The 15,114-nt window shown below is 43.3% G+C and overlaps 1 protein-coding gene across 16 annotated transcripts in view; it reads right to left on the bottom strand.

Moving 5' to 3' along the window:
• The window catches only part of PPFIBP1 (PPFIA binding protein 1), a 196,886-nt gene extending 191,999 nt beyond the window's left edge, over positions 1-4,887 (bottom strand). For 11 of the 16 annotated variants that reach the window (XM_043881930.1, XM_043881923.1, XM_043881926.1 and 8 more), the window contains exon 1: positions 4,714-4,887. The gene's annotated coding sequence lies outside the window, so the exon portion shown is untranslated. The remainder of the gene's footprint in view (positions 1-4,713) is intronic. The other 5 variants (XM_043881936.1, XM_043881937.1, XM_043881939.1 and 2 more) reach the window with 2 other exon arrangements.
• Between the last annotated feature and the right edge of the window lie 10,227 nt (positions 4,888-15,114).

Raw genomic sequence — 15,114 nt, 5'->3', positions numbered from 1 at the left:
CATGGGCCTACCTACTTCTTCCCAAGAACCACCTGTGTGCCTAAAGAATTTGGCCACTTACTTATGAATGGACTTGTCACTGAAAACAGCATCTTTAGTCTCTCTCTCATCAGGTAAAATTAAGTTTTCCTTTCCTACCCCACACGCAACACTAGGAATCAGCATATCGGCTCTCGAAATTGCATTTGTTTTTCTGTCAAATGCTTAATTTCTGTAAGCTAAAGGAGAGGTAAAAAGACCTTACTCTGGAGTTCAAAGGATGTCCACAAAATCTACAGCCAGCCCCCAAAGTTATGGTATTTGACCTTCTTCCTTCATGGACCGTATCAATGAAACGAGTCTTTACCAGAATGACTGATATTCAGTGCAATCTGAGTTCGCACAATTCCTTCAGTCAAGGGCATTTTTAGGTGCACCACCACCCGGAAACCACCACCTGATGTTTCTATTCTGAACTCATTACGTTTGCCAACAAAAACAAGGACGTGAATGTGGGCCAGTCAAACTGTGAGTCACACCAAGTTCCAGGGAGACACGCAACCAAAGTCCCGTCACAAACTAAGACAACACACCCACCTGGATCCCTCAGAGCCCAAACCCACATTTCAGAAACAGAAGCTCTCCAAAGAGAAGTGGTAGAGGTTTCACTCAAACCCTCCTCTTCTTCAAAAGCTGCCTAATGAGTGTATAAACTTAAAACTCCTGCAAGGGCCCACTTTTTCATCTAAAATCCAGTTGTTTGGTGTCTTAGATCCTTAAACATGGGGCAAAGTATTGATGTAAAAGAAACCCTCACCACTTGGCTTTTTGAAACATTAACCAATGCCAAACCGGCATCAATAATTACTGTTTCAATAAAGAGTGTAAAAGAAATAGAAGTCTTTTTATTTTCTAGGGTAGGTTAGTTCAGCTTTGTTTTTTTAATCCATTAGCTCCATTTAATGAAGCATCAGTCTTTATGGTGGTGATATATGTGACAAAAGTTGTAGGTTTTTGGCTAAGAAAATCATTCTGACATGCTCGGAGATGCATTTGAGAAACTGATGACATAATACACTACAGATTCAAGGAACTACATAAACCCAGAGCAGTTACTGGATAGTGTCCACATGGGGGCAGTTTGATGACTGATTTAATTGTGAAATTATCAATGTTTAGTTGAAGGGAAATGCTGGCCAGAGGACAGACACTTTGTTTCCTTTGTCCTAAAACAACATCCAGTGTCAGTAACCTTAAAAGCTTTGGCTCTCATACTTAAACCCATCTGTTCCACCATGGTTAAAAAACAACAGTAAAATCATGGTTTCCTGAAAGATTGCACAATCGGATGCTCAACTGGGATTTTTTTTTCTTACTTTCAAAACTAATAATATGACTTTCTAAGGAAATCTTAGGGAATTAAAAAAAAAGTCATATTTATGTATTGGGTTGGCCAAACAGTCTGTTTAGGTTTTTTCCATGTTACAGAAAAACTCAAACTTTTTGGCCAGCCTAACACTATCTCTTGCCTACGTGTGCACCTTGAAGGAACATTTCTTTAGTAAAGAATCAAGACACAGACCCAAATGTGAATGGATATTCATACATTCCCTCACTCATTCATTCACTGTTTTGAAAAGGTAATTCAAATCAGATTAGAAACACGTAATAATATCTCTGAAAAGATAAGAGTGATGAATGAGGTCTTTTAGTTAATAGTTTGAAAGATGTGCTTTTGAGGCTATAGGTATTTTTAAAAATGGGAGATGAGAACCTCAAAAAGTTACTTTTAATGTGACAAATTACCAACATAATCTAAATTAACTACAAAAGTACAAATAGTTCATGAATATGAAAGGTTTTAAAAAGAAGTCAGCTAGTCAGTAACTGAGGGGGTGGAAATGACCTTGTTCTGATTTATCTCCTGCAAGCACAGTGACAGAAAGACTACCTAAACAGTTAATGAACTCTCTCTCACTGAACTTGTTTCCAAAAAATGACTAGAATGCCCTTGAAATTAGGCACTCTTGATATGTAACAACAGTGTGCCCCGAAATTTCAAGTCAACATCTGTCCACAAAGGCCAGATTATCCCATTTTTTAAAGGAGCTATAGTAACTATGATAGTTGCTGGTCAAAGAATTTAACCAAATCCTGACCCTACCTTTCTCAATAACTCAAACATCTTTCAAGTTTTGTCCTTTGAACATATTGTGTTTTAGTATACCACATCTGCCTCCTACACACAGATGGAGAAAGAGAAATGTTGGTTAAAAATAAGTATGTAAACTTAAAGGTTGCTACTCAAACTGTGAATGCAATTTAAAGCTTTGTTATATTCAAGTCCTTAAGCAAGGACTCATTTCTTGGAAAGAATTATAAATCTGAATTTGGAGAACAAGATAACATCCTAAAGATACTACTTGACTGGTTTTTGCAGCTTTCTTTGGGTATTACAAACAGCAGTCTGAATACTCCAACAGTCAAGCCTTCAGAGAGCTCTCACCAGCCCACAGGAATTCCACCTCACCTCCTGGACTTTCCTGCTGAAAAAGTGCATTGGAAAATACAGTGTGTTTTATGTACTTCTGCTCAGATGGTAAAAAATCTGTCTGTAATGCAGGAGACCTGGGTTTGATCCCTGGGTCAGGAAGATCCCCTGGAGAAGGGAATGGCTACCCACTCCAGTATTCTTGCCTGGAGAATCCCATGGACAGAGGAGTCTGGCAGGCTACAATCCACAGAGTCACAAAGAGTCAGATTGGACTGAACAAATAACTCTTTTCACTTTCACGGAACATAAATAGCAAAGATTCAGTCACCATTATTTCAGTGACATTAGGCAATTTCTGTTTCTCAGTCCAAAACACAGACCAAAATTAAAATATACAGGCTTTTTCAGTGAAGCACACCTCGTCTTTGCAAAAAATCTACTCTTAATCCATCCTGTGCTAATTAAACATTTTAATAACAATACAGATCCAGGTGTCTTATGCATGCATGCATGAATGTGTGCTCAATCACTTCAGTCCTGTCCAACTCTTTTGCAACCCTTTGGACTGTAACCTGCCAGGCTCCTCTGTCCATGGGACTTCCCAGGCAAGAATACTGGATCAGTTTGCCATTTCCTCCTCAAGGGGATCTTCCCCACCCAGGGACTGAACTCATGTCTCTGGTGGTTCCTGCACTGTAGGTGGATTCTTTACCACTGAACCACCAGGGAAGCCCTTAGGTGTTTTATAAACAACAGCAAAACAAAACACCTCTTTTTTGCCCTGCAACCTAACTGCTATCTGGCTAGAAAGACGGAGGACCCCATCAACAAAGTCCCATGTCTCCACACTTCCCAACCTGGGTTTATTAGATGCAATATTGTGGCTTCTTTCTTTCCTCCTCTCCCGGAAATGCCCTGACGTACAGGCACCTGGGATGCAGCTTTTGACTCACAAAGAAGTCCACGCCCGTTTCCTCCCAACCTGGCAACAGAAGGATCCTCACTGCTGAGGCACTCCAGTGAAAGAAAAGGGAAACTTGACTTAGGAGTCCCAGCCTAAATACTTTCTTTGCTTCCCCAAAAGAAAGAGCCTTCAGCACTGGTTAAGTGAGGGGTCTCAATCAGCATATGGGGTCAATTTTTTCCCCAGAAAGTCAATCATACCCAGTTAGTGACCTGGGCACACAAAATCACCAAGCAAGAAAAAGCTAAAGGGTTTGAAACCGGAAATAAACAGCAAAACAGAATTCTATACTTCTACTTATCTAAATATCCTTTTGCTCCCAACAGGCAGTTCCTTTCCCTAAATACCAAACTGGGACACGAGATCAAGTACTTCTTCTATTGCTCCCTGCAATTTTTATTGAAAGGAAGGATTTGTTTTGGCCCCACATGTTGAAAAATTCATGTTCCTATAATTAAGAGTTTGCCACACCTTCAGCCACATTTCCCTGTTAAAACTCCCTTCTCTAAAAAGGATCCATGAAAACAACTACCAGCCCTCATTCTTCTCTCAAACAGCCACAGAAAACAGTTATGAAGGTTCTCAACAGCCTATCTAACCTTTCCAGATCACAACGTTGGCAACCAAAGGGATCCTCCGTTAAGATGTGAGAGAAAAAGAACCGGCGTTGAAGCATGCCCCCAAGAGACCGGTTTTCCCACAAGCTCATAATTAATACACTCCAAGTGAATTTCTCACGTTCTGACGGAACTATAGAAAAGGATCTCATATTATGATATAAAAAAATATGAATATCAATGACAGACTTTCATTTAAATCAACATGTAATAGACCAGAGGGGAGTCAATAAAACACAAAAACTTTTGTTCTCTCTCATCATAATTTGAGTCGATATTTCATAAACTTTTTGTGACATTTTAAAATAACACCCCCCTACACACACCACACACACACACACACACACACACACACACACACACAGACACCACACTTCTCTGACTGGGGTTCTCAAGTATTATTAGGAGACTGGGGAGGGGGCGGTGTTTAAGGACACAGACAAGATCTCACACGTCCAATCCTGGAGGTATTTTTCACCTAAAAGCTAGTTGGGAGCCCCAGGAGTTAAGCTCTACCCCACCCACCAAAAAGTGTCCGCTCCCACTGGGAAACTGGAGTGAGCTGGAAAAGGAAATCGAGCGGGGAAAAGGAGGAGCAGCTGCAACCACAGAACGATGCCACTACCCTCCGGTCCCCGAGAGGAGCCCAACGCCCTTACCTGGGGGGAGGAGAGCCGCCAGCACGAGTTGCAAAAGTTGTGCTTCACCTTCGCCCGGAGTTCAAAGCGCCGGCACTCCGGCCCCGCCGCAGGCTGGCTGCCCCGAGTCCTCTCTCGCCCCGCTCCCGCCTTCCCCACCCTCTCGGCCCTACACCATGTCAGGAATCCGGGCAGGCACCGAGCTGGGAGCTGACATCACTCCCAGTCCCAGGTACCTCCCCTCCCTCGCGCCCTCCCACCGCCCTCCCCGCGGGAATGAGCCAAAGAGAGCGCGCGGGAGGGGTGTCGGCGCGCCGCGGTTCGCGCTGATTGGGCCCGCGGACTGTCACTCAGAGGAGCCCACTAATTTTACACATTCCTCTCTGAGCCCGGCGCTGGGCTGGAAGTGGGTGTTGATGGAAAAAAATGCTGCCTTTCCTGCTATCTGTAAGGGAAGGAGAATCATGGTACGAGGAAGATCCTTGCGGGTGGTGTTTTAAACTTTTCTTGGCGCATTTCCCAATCCCCCAGGTCAGAAACGAAACTAACCTATCCAAGCCCCCCTTGGAAGGAAAAACAGTCGCCTGTGTGTCACGGGCAAGTCCGAGTCCGGCGGCGCGTGCAGCAGAAAATGGCTAGCTTGAAGTCAGACAAATAAAGGAAACCGCCAGCTCGCTCAGCTCCCCTTTTATCTTGGGGGTGCTGGGCGTTCCCTTAGAACGGGAAATTTAGAACTTCAAAAGCTCTTCGAGAAGATAGGGAGGACAATCCTAGAAACTGCGACCCAGCTCTAGATTGTTAACCCTGGGGCGTTATCGACCATGCGGTTTGCTTTTGCTTTTAGTGACGAAAATCACAGCACGCGAGCTTCCAGGCAAATAAAATTGAACCTCTGAAGTAAGAAAAATTACTGTTTACCTTTTTTTAAAGACCTCAGGACTGCTGTTTTTATACACAACTGAAAAGGGGTGGAAATCTCACAACTGAGTTCAGCAAGCCACATGAGAATAATTATTGTTGAATGGAATCAATTGCAGTGGCTGAGCTATCAATTAAGAATTAACTAACATTTACCCTGGCAGCTATCAGGCTATGCCCCTGGCTAACAGAACAGAGAGATTCTCAGGAAATGGGTCTTTCAGTTTGCCTAATAACTGCCTCAAGGCAGGACTGAATTGTGAAACGTGGCCCTCTTTATATGAGATAAAGATAGATTATCCAGCATCTTCTGGAATTACAATGAATTGATTACTGACTTTCTCTTCATTTTTATTGTTTGTTTTCTGATGGATGAGGACGTGTTTATTTGGCCATTCTGCCACAGATTGTAGAAGGGATGCAGAGTCCACCAGTGTGTCTGAATTAATTCCCACAACCATCCTGTAAAGTGTCATTAGCCCCGTTTCAACATAAAGGAATGAAAGGCTCAGCAAAGTTACATAAGTAAATTGCTCCAGAACTGCAGTTGAAACCAAGGTTTATTGGATTCCAAAGCTATTTCTTCTCTCTAGAGCAGTGATTGCCCACAATCTACACACATATTATAATGCCAAAAAAAAAAAAATCCACCGCCCCCAGCAACTGCTTTCACAGACCAATTTCTGTATTATCAACATTATGCTGTTTGTCAAACCTACACTGTTCCCAGCTCCTAACTACTGAATCCATCTTCCCCCAGCTCTAAGTCCTATGCACTACTTCCAAATGAGTTTGCTAAAACACTGGTTTTGCTGTCAGTATCTTCCCCTTCGAAATCAGGTCCCTCTTGATATGCAATTCTTTGCTGGTCATTTAAAACTCTCTGATCTGGGCTCTATGCACCTTTCCCACCTTGTCTCCCACTTCACTCCTGGGAAACATTTCACTGCAAACTGGTCTACTCCCAGATTCCTGATTGCATCTCACCTACTGGCCTACCTGGAATCCCCACTCTTCTGTCTGGGAGAGCTTTGTGGGGTGTTTTGTTTTGTTTTTGAGAGTTTTAAAGATATATTCTCTTAGTAACTTTCAAAGATGTAATACTGTGTTATTAACTATAGTTACCATGTTATACATTACATCCCTATGGCTTACTTATTTTGTAAGTGGAAATTTTTAACCTTTGGATCCCCTTCTGTGTGCTAAGTCCTACCCTTCTCTCAAAGCCTTAAGTCCTTGATGTGCCCTACAGCAGACAGAAAAGGGGGGTCCATTGCAGAACCCCCCAGAAAATCGGGGTTCTGCACTGCTTGCTTTGTGCTATGCTGGGCTAGGTTGCTTCAGTCATGGCCAACTCTTTGCAACCCCATGGACTGTAGCTCTCCAGGCTCCTCTGTCCTTGGGATTCTCCAGGCAAGAATATTGGAGTGGGTTGCCATTTCCTTCTCCAGGAGATCTTCCTGACCCAGGAATGGAAACTGCATCTTTCACATCTCCTGCATAGGCAGGCGAGTTCTTTAACACTAGCGCCACCTGGGAAGACCAGGTCATTAAAATAGCCATCAGAAACCTAATCACCTCTTTTATAAAATGGAACTAATAATACTCACATCAAAGGTTATTACAATCCTTACTGAAATTGTATAGATGTGTTAATGTATGGTTATCTATGTCCAGTTATATTCATTTCCTATCTTCCCAGACTCTGAGGAGGCTGCTCATGCCTAATACTTCTGTATTCCTTACCCCCAATTCAAGAAAAACGTCAATAAAAATATAGGATGGAAAATGGATTAGCAGATCACCTCTAACCCTGCTCCCTTCCTTAAATGCACCCAACCCCAAACAATCTCATAGCTAGAAACCACAACTACGTAACTGTGCTGTACTTAGTCATGTCCGACTCTTTGCAACCCTATGGACAGTAGCCTGCCAGGCTCCTCTGTCCATGGGGATTCTTCAGGAAAGAATACTGGAGTGGGTTGCTGTGCCCTCCTCCAGGGGATCTTCCCAACCCAGGGATCATACCTAGGTCTCCCGCATTGCAGGGCAATTCTTTACCAGCTGAGCCACCAGGGAAGCCCAAGAATACTGGAGTGGGTAGCCTATCCCTTCTCCAGGGGATCTTCCCAACTCAGGAATCAAACAGGACTCTCCTGCATTCCAGATGGATTCTCTACCAGCTGAGCTACCTTAACTATCTCTCCCCATTTCCCTCTCTCAATCTTAATGCCTTGGCAACAACCCCCTCTTCTTACTCTCCCATTATTCATGCAGCAACCCTTCACGGCCTCAGGCATTTTCTGCACCGACCACTTAATCTGCCTCTTAGCCACCCATTCCTCCTTGTCCCTCAGCCAGGGACACTTGTCTGGAGCCTGCTCTGCCTTGCTCTCCCAGATGCTCAACAGTGGCTGGATGGCTACCAGTCATTCTTCCAAGCCCAGTCGTAGGAAGCCCGCCTGGCTCACATTCTACAGCCAGCAGCGGGAGGAGATTGGGGGAGGGACTGTCCCACCCCCACAGGGATGGCAGGATAGAATAACAGGAAGTTGCCTCCCATCCCCTCTGCAGCTGGAGTGATAACAGCTGTCATCTGAGTCCAGAAAACAGAAGACTCAAGAGGAAAACAACAAACAGGCCGGGGCTGGAGCAGTAGTGTTCCGACCAGGGGTTCCAGAGTGGGTGAGAAAGGAACTCAATGGGTGAGATTTCAGCCTCCTTCTCCCCACCTCTCCCTCCCCTCCCCCATAATTAGAGTTACAGCTCTTATCTATTCTATCAACACATTTGCAAGTATGCAAAGTCACTTCAGTCTCGTCCGACTCTTTGAGACCCTATATGGATTGTAACCCACCAGGCTCCTCTGTCCATGGGGTAGGATTCTCCAGGCAAGAATACTAGAGTGGATTGCCATGCCCTCCTCCGGGGAATCTTCCTGACCCAGGGGTTGAACCTGCATCTCTTATGTCTCCTGCATTGGCAGGAAGGTTCTTTACCACTGGCGCCACCTGGGAATCCCATCCATTCATTTAGGCTTCATTACAGTGCTTCATTTGGCAAAGAGATCTAACTCTTCAATAAATAGATTGAAATCACTGGCCTCTGGGTATCTTGGGGAATCCCCAAAGAATCAAGACATTGCCCAATGAGCAAGTACCCAGAGTCTACCCATTATCCTGGATCTTAACTTATTTAATGGAAAAGTATGTTTACAGCTCCTGTGGTTTCAACACCAATTAACTCTGAGGGTCTAGATACCTATTTTCTGTCAAATTATTCCTATGATCAGCCTGACCTATAGTACCTATGAGTTTGTCAGATAATGACTGTGGGGTTAGGAAGGGGGCACTGTGAAAGCACGGGGAAAAAACCTGCAGAGAATAACAACACTAGAACTTGAAATGGACCCTAAAGTTCATCTGATATAACCACCTATTGAATGCCAGATCCCTTTCTACTGTGGTCCTGACAAGTGGCCTTCTGAATTTATCTGGCAACAAGGGGTACACAAGCTGAAAGAACATACCACCACTGAAATTCTTTCTCCTGGAAACCTATATCCTGCTTTTCTGACTATTTTCCCAAAGACCTCTGTCTTGTGTCTCTTAATCCTCACAACCATCCTGTAAGGTGAGTGTCATTAGCCCCATCTTAACATAAGGAATCAAAGGCTCAGCATGGTTACATAAGTAAATTGCTCTAGGACACCCAGAACCGGGATGAAAACCAAGGTCTCCTTGACTGCAAGCCATCTTTTCTTTATCTCTCCAAAGCACTGATTGTCTGCAATCTGCTCTCTTTCAGCTCCGTGCTCTGGAGTGGCAGACAGCAGCCTGGTTTTTTTGTTCTTCCCACCCCCAAGCCTGTGCAGGCCCAAAGTTTATTTAGATACAGACACCAGGAGAGGCTCACCCCACTCATAAAGGTTATGTCCTTCACTGACTGGTCTTTGTAGGCTTCCATCTTCGGTTCTCCAAAGCACAGTCATGACCACTCTTGGTACTTTCAGAACAAGTGAACATTGCCCAAACTCCTCTCTGGCATCCAGAGATCCTTACATCATGGCCACCAACCTACCTTTCTGAATGTATCGTCTTCTCTGCTTCATACTCACACACTCTGCAAATGAATGACTTTGCACCCATATCCTCTAAGAATCTTTTCTCAGTTAAGAAAGATCCTTGCTCATTTCTACTAACGTCCACCTCCCAGGGTGGTTGTGATGATCTGATGTCATGTGCAAGATAACAGAACACGTTGCCTGACACATAATGAGTCATTAGTAAACATCTTCCTTTATCTTAGGACAGAAAACAATTGTACTGTTATTTTTATATATGGCTTATGGCTCTCACTGACTGTAAGTTCCTTACAGTTCTTAAGGGCAAGATGCCAATTTGCTTCATCTTTATGTTCTTTACAGAATTTAGAACCATCCATTGTCCAATGGACATTCAATAAAAATTCACCGAATGAATGAATGAAGCTGCCTTTTGCTTAAGACTTCTAACCTACTGTAGGCTGTGTCTTTAGAAGTTCAAGAAAAACCCCCACTAGCATTATCTTAGAGGACCTAGGTACCTCAAATTGTTCTCATCCTAGTCACATTGCCAAACACAGAGGGGGTTAAACACATGGTATAAATCATGAACCCAAATTCAGATGAAACAAGCCTAGCTTTAGAGTTCCTTCTTAGAGGAAATTGCTGCTTATTCTGTCTGATTCTATGCATGGTGTTGGTGATAACCCGGATACCATTTTAATATCCTTTGGCTAAATACTGAGTTACTGCTCAGCTGTCATCACTGGCCTCATTTATGAGCCCAGTTCTCCTCCGCATTCCCTGCCTGCCCATGGAGGACAGGTTAGAAATAGGCCCAACATCTCATTCCAAGCAGAGTCTTAGTTTATTTTAAACATTTTTATGTGGACCATTGTTTAAGTCTTTATTGAGTTTGTTACAATATTGTTTCTATTTTATGTTTTGCTTTTTGGCCATGAGTCATGTGGGAGCTTAGCTCCCCAACAAGAGATTGAAGCCACAGCCTCTGCATTGGAAGGCCAAGTCTTAACCACTGGATTGCCAGGGAAGTCCCAGCAGTCTTATTTTAATCACCCTTTCCTTGCAACCCAGGTTGTGGTGGTTTTTCTTTGGCTACCCACTAGAGAATACAAATACCTAGTTACATTCAACATCCCCATTTTATTATTCTATTTATAAAAGGAAAATTTTAAACTGAAAATAGAAACTTTTTTCATGGTATTTGATTAATGTTCAATTAATGGTTCAGTTTTACAGTAAAGTAATGTTTAAAATTCTCCAAGCCAGGCTTCAGCAATACGTGAACTGTGAACTTCCAGATGTTCAAGTTGGTTTTAGAAAAGGCAGAGGAACCAGAGATCAAATTGCCAACATCCGCTGGGTCATTGAAAAAGCAAGAGAGTTCCAGAAAAACATCTATTTCTGCTTTATTGACTATGCCAAAGCCTTTGACTGTGTGGACCACAATAAACTGTGGGAAATTCTGAAAGAGATGGGCATACCAGACCACCTGACCTGCCTCCTGAGAAACCTGTATGCAGGTCAGGAGCAACAGTTAAAACTAGACATGGAACAAAAGACTGGTTCCAAATAGGAAAAGGAGTATGTCAAGGCTGTATATTGTCACCCTGCTTATTTAACTTATATGCAGGGTACATCATGAGAAATGCTGGGCTGGAAGAATCACAGCTGGAATCAAGATTGCCGGGAGAAATATCAATAACCTGAGATATGCAGATGACACCACCCTCATGGCAGAAAGTGAAGAACTAAAGAGCCGCTTGATGAAAGTGAAAGAAGAGAGTGAAAAAGTTGGCTTAAAGCTCAACACTCAGAAAACTAAGATCATGCCATCTGGTCCCATCACTTCATGGCAAATAGATGGGGAAACAGTGGAAACAGTGTCAGACTTTATTTTTGGGGGCTCCAAAATCACTGCAGATGGTGACTGCAGCCATGAAATTAAAAGACACTTACTCCTTGGAAGGAAAGTTATGACCAACCTAGACAGCATTTTAAAAAGCAGAGACATTACTTTGCCAACAAAGGTCCGCCTAGTCAAGGCTATGGTTTTTCCAGTGGTTGTGTATGGATGTGAGAGTTGGACTATAAAGAAAGCTGAGCACCGAAGAATTGATGCTTTTGAACTGTGGTGTTGGAGAGGACTCTTGAGAGTCCCTGGGACTGTAAGGAGATCCAACCAGTCCATCCTAATGGAGATCAGTCCTGGGTGTTCATTGGAAGGACTGATGTTGAAGCTGAAACTCCAGTACTTTGGCCACCTGATATGAAGAGTGACTCATTTGAAAAGACCCTGATGCTGGGAAAGATTGAGGGCAGAGGAGAAGGGGATGACAGCGGATGAGATGGTTGGATGGCATCACCGACTCGATGAACATGGGTTTGGGTGGTCTCTGGGAGTTGGTGATGGACAGGGAGGAACCCCATGCTGCAGTTCATGGGGTCGCAAAGAGTCGGACAAGAATGAGTGACTGAACTGAACTGAATGGTTCAGTTGAACAAATTAAAACGCCTTTGAACAATTCATCCCATTTACAAATACAGTTAATTCAGTTTCATAAAAGTGTCTGATTCCTCTACTCAAAGAGAGGTCAACAGGATAGAGAGTTGGACCATTCAGTATATAACAGCAATTCTTATTTTCCGTTCCAGGCAGATGGTCTGCATAGCATTCTTCCCAAGCAAGCGAAGCCTTTTTGCAGGCTGTCAGGTCTTTCCTGGGGTGACAGGTCACTGCTGTTTCTTCCTACCAACATGTGCTGTGCAGACCTCTTTAGAGGTCCTGGGAACATGCTCAATCAACAATAGAGCATTACTCATAACCAGTAACTTCCACCTAGATTTTTCACCTGCTACAATATAACTAAGACTCATTTTTCAAATAATATATCATAGCTCGCTACTAATCAAAATGTATCTAGTTTGACATAGTGGTGTGCCCCATTCTTTGGACCATGCCTCCAAGCGAAAGTGAAAGTTGCTCAGTTGTGTCCGACTCTTTGCGACCCCAGGGACTATACAGTCCGTGGAATTCTCTAGGCCAGAATACTGGAGTGGGTAGCCTTTTCCTCCTCCAGGGGATCTTCCTAACCCAAGGATCGAACCCAGGTCTCCCGCAATGCAGGAGGATTTTTCACTAGCTGAGTCACAAAGGAAGCCCAGGCCTCCAACTGACCCATTAACTCCTCCTCACTCACCTTTTCACCTGGACAATCATTAAGTTATTGTTGCTTTATTCAGTCTCTCCTAATCTTTAATGAGAATTCTTCTACTTAACTAGAATTTATATTTTAAAATGAAGTGTCAGACTTCAATCCAGAAGCCTCTGTCTACAAGGATTACGAGGAATGAGTTTTAGCTAAAACAGATATAAGATGAGGATGGGACAACTGGTTTAGACAAATGTTTTCATTAAAGGAACTTTCTTGCAAGCTGAAACAAGTTGCTGATAAACTAATCTTCAGGCTGGAGCATCTTATCGCTCAAATCCTATAAAAACTGTGTTTCTCTACTACTTTCCCTTGCTCTTCCAGATTCTATCTCCAGAAGAGCCTTTCCACTGATGAATGCTGATTGTGTAACACCTGAATTGCCAGATAATTAGTACTGTGGTTTGTTAAACTAGCCAAGGTATGAAGGAAGCAAAGAGGAAGTATGACAGCTATCACTTTTGTGTGTCTGTCTTTAAAATACTTTAAATCTCTTCCCTCTTATTTTACCTTATATAATCTCCATGTGACCCTACATTGTTTAAATTCTCAATTAGATGTAACAGAACAGCCATAGGAAAACTACCTTTAACATTACAAGATGCCATCTCTGAAAAAGATCATCACCCATTCTTGAATAAAAGGAAGTGTAAGAAATAGCACCTCTTATTTGGCAAAATTAAATAAAGCACTTCATGTACTCTGAGTTATAAAACCTAGGACCACTTGACATTTTTGAGTTTCAGTTTTTTGTCTATAAATGGGATAGCAATAATTCTAAAGAAAAAGTGCATTCAGGGTGGTGCCATGACACTCTGAATGAGACTACCCTTCTTCTGGTGGAGTCTAAAATGTTTCCCTACACATGGGATTCTCAGTTAATATCCTGAGACCCTCGCCACCTTGAACAGTACAGGTTGAACCATAGACGCCCACTCAAATCAAAACAATCCAGTATAAACTTGGCAGCTGCTGCTGCTGCTAAGTCGCTTCAGTCGTGTCTGACTCTGTGTGACCCCATAGATGGCAGCCCACCAGGTTCCCCCGTCCCTGGGATTCTCTAGGCAAGAACACTGGAGTGGGTTGCCATTTCCTTCTCCAATGCATGACAGTGAGAAGTGAAAGTGTAGTTGCTCAGTCGTGTCCGACTCTTAGCAACCCCATGGACTGCAGCCCACCAGGCTCCTCCATCCATGGGATTTTCCAGGCAAGAGTACTGGAGTGGGGTGCCATTGCCTTCTACGAAACTTGGCAGCAGCCTGGGACAAACAAGCATAGGACTCTTCTGCAGAGCTCCATACTGACTATTTCCTGGGGGGCCCTTACAAATCCTCTCTCAAGACATTGCATGTGAGACACATAGAAAACCAGATGATAGGGGCTTTCCTGGTGGTCCAGTGGTTAGGAATCTGCCTGCCAATGCAGGGAACACGGGCTTGATCAAGGGAATGTCAGCCCACTCCAATATTCTTGCCGGGAGAATTCCAGGGACAGAGGAGCCTGGCAGGCTACATACAGTCCATGGGATCACAAAGAGTCAGAGACGACTGAGTGACTTTCACTTCACTTCACTTCTTCTGGGAAGATCTCACATGCTCCAGGGCAACTAAAAGCTGTGTGCCACAACTACTGAGCCAGCATACCCTAGAGCCCATGCTCCACCACAAGAGAAGCCACCGCAATTAGAAGGCCACTCCACCCAACAAAGAGTAGTTCCCAGTCACCTTGGCAATTAGAGAAAGCCCACGTGCAGCAACAAAGACCCAATGAAGCCCAAAATAAACAAAATAAGTAAATAAATCTTAAAAAAGAAAACAAAACGAGATGATAGAGTAGAGCAGAAAAGAGCAAAGGGGCCTACAGAATGAAGGCAATAAACAGAAGCGTGAATAACTAGAAACATGATGTAAAGAAAATGAAGTCAGAAGAAAGTCACTCAAGTAAAATATAAAACAGAAAGGGATGGATGCTGAGAGTCACACAAAAAAGTGGGTAAAAGAGTCTCACCCAGAAAAGGTAGTAATCAGAACATGAAGTGGTAGACACTGTGAGGGCAGTGGACAGTAGTTGCAGAAGTAATCAAAAATATAAAGACAATAATAAAAATGACAACGATAATAGGAAATTCCAATTTCTGTGTGCCTGGTACTATTTTTAATGTTTTAAATATATTAACTTCAACCCTGTGAAGTCTGTTTCCATTTCACAGGTGTGGAAACTGAGCCAGAG

The sequence above is a fragment of the Cervus elaphus genome, chromosome 22 (genome assembly GCF_910594005.1).
Source record: "Cervus elaphus chromosome 22, mCerEla1.1, whole genome shotgun sequence".
NCBI classification, from domain to species: Eukaryota; Metazoa; Chordata; class Mammalia; order Artiodactyla; family Cervidae; genus Cervus; species Cervus elaphus.
The sequence above is the reverse complement of the archived record's forward strand: the minus strand, read 5'-3'. Positions and strand labels throughout refer to the sequence as shown.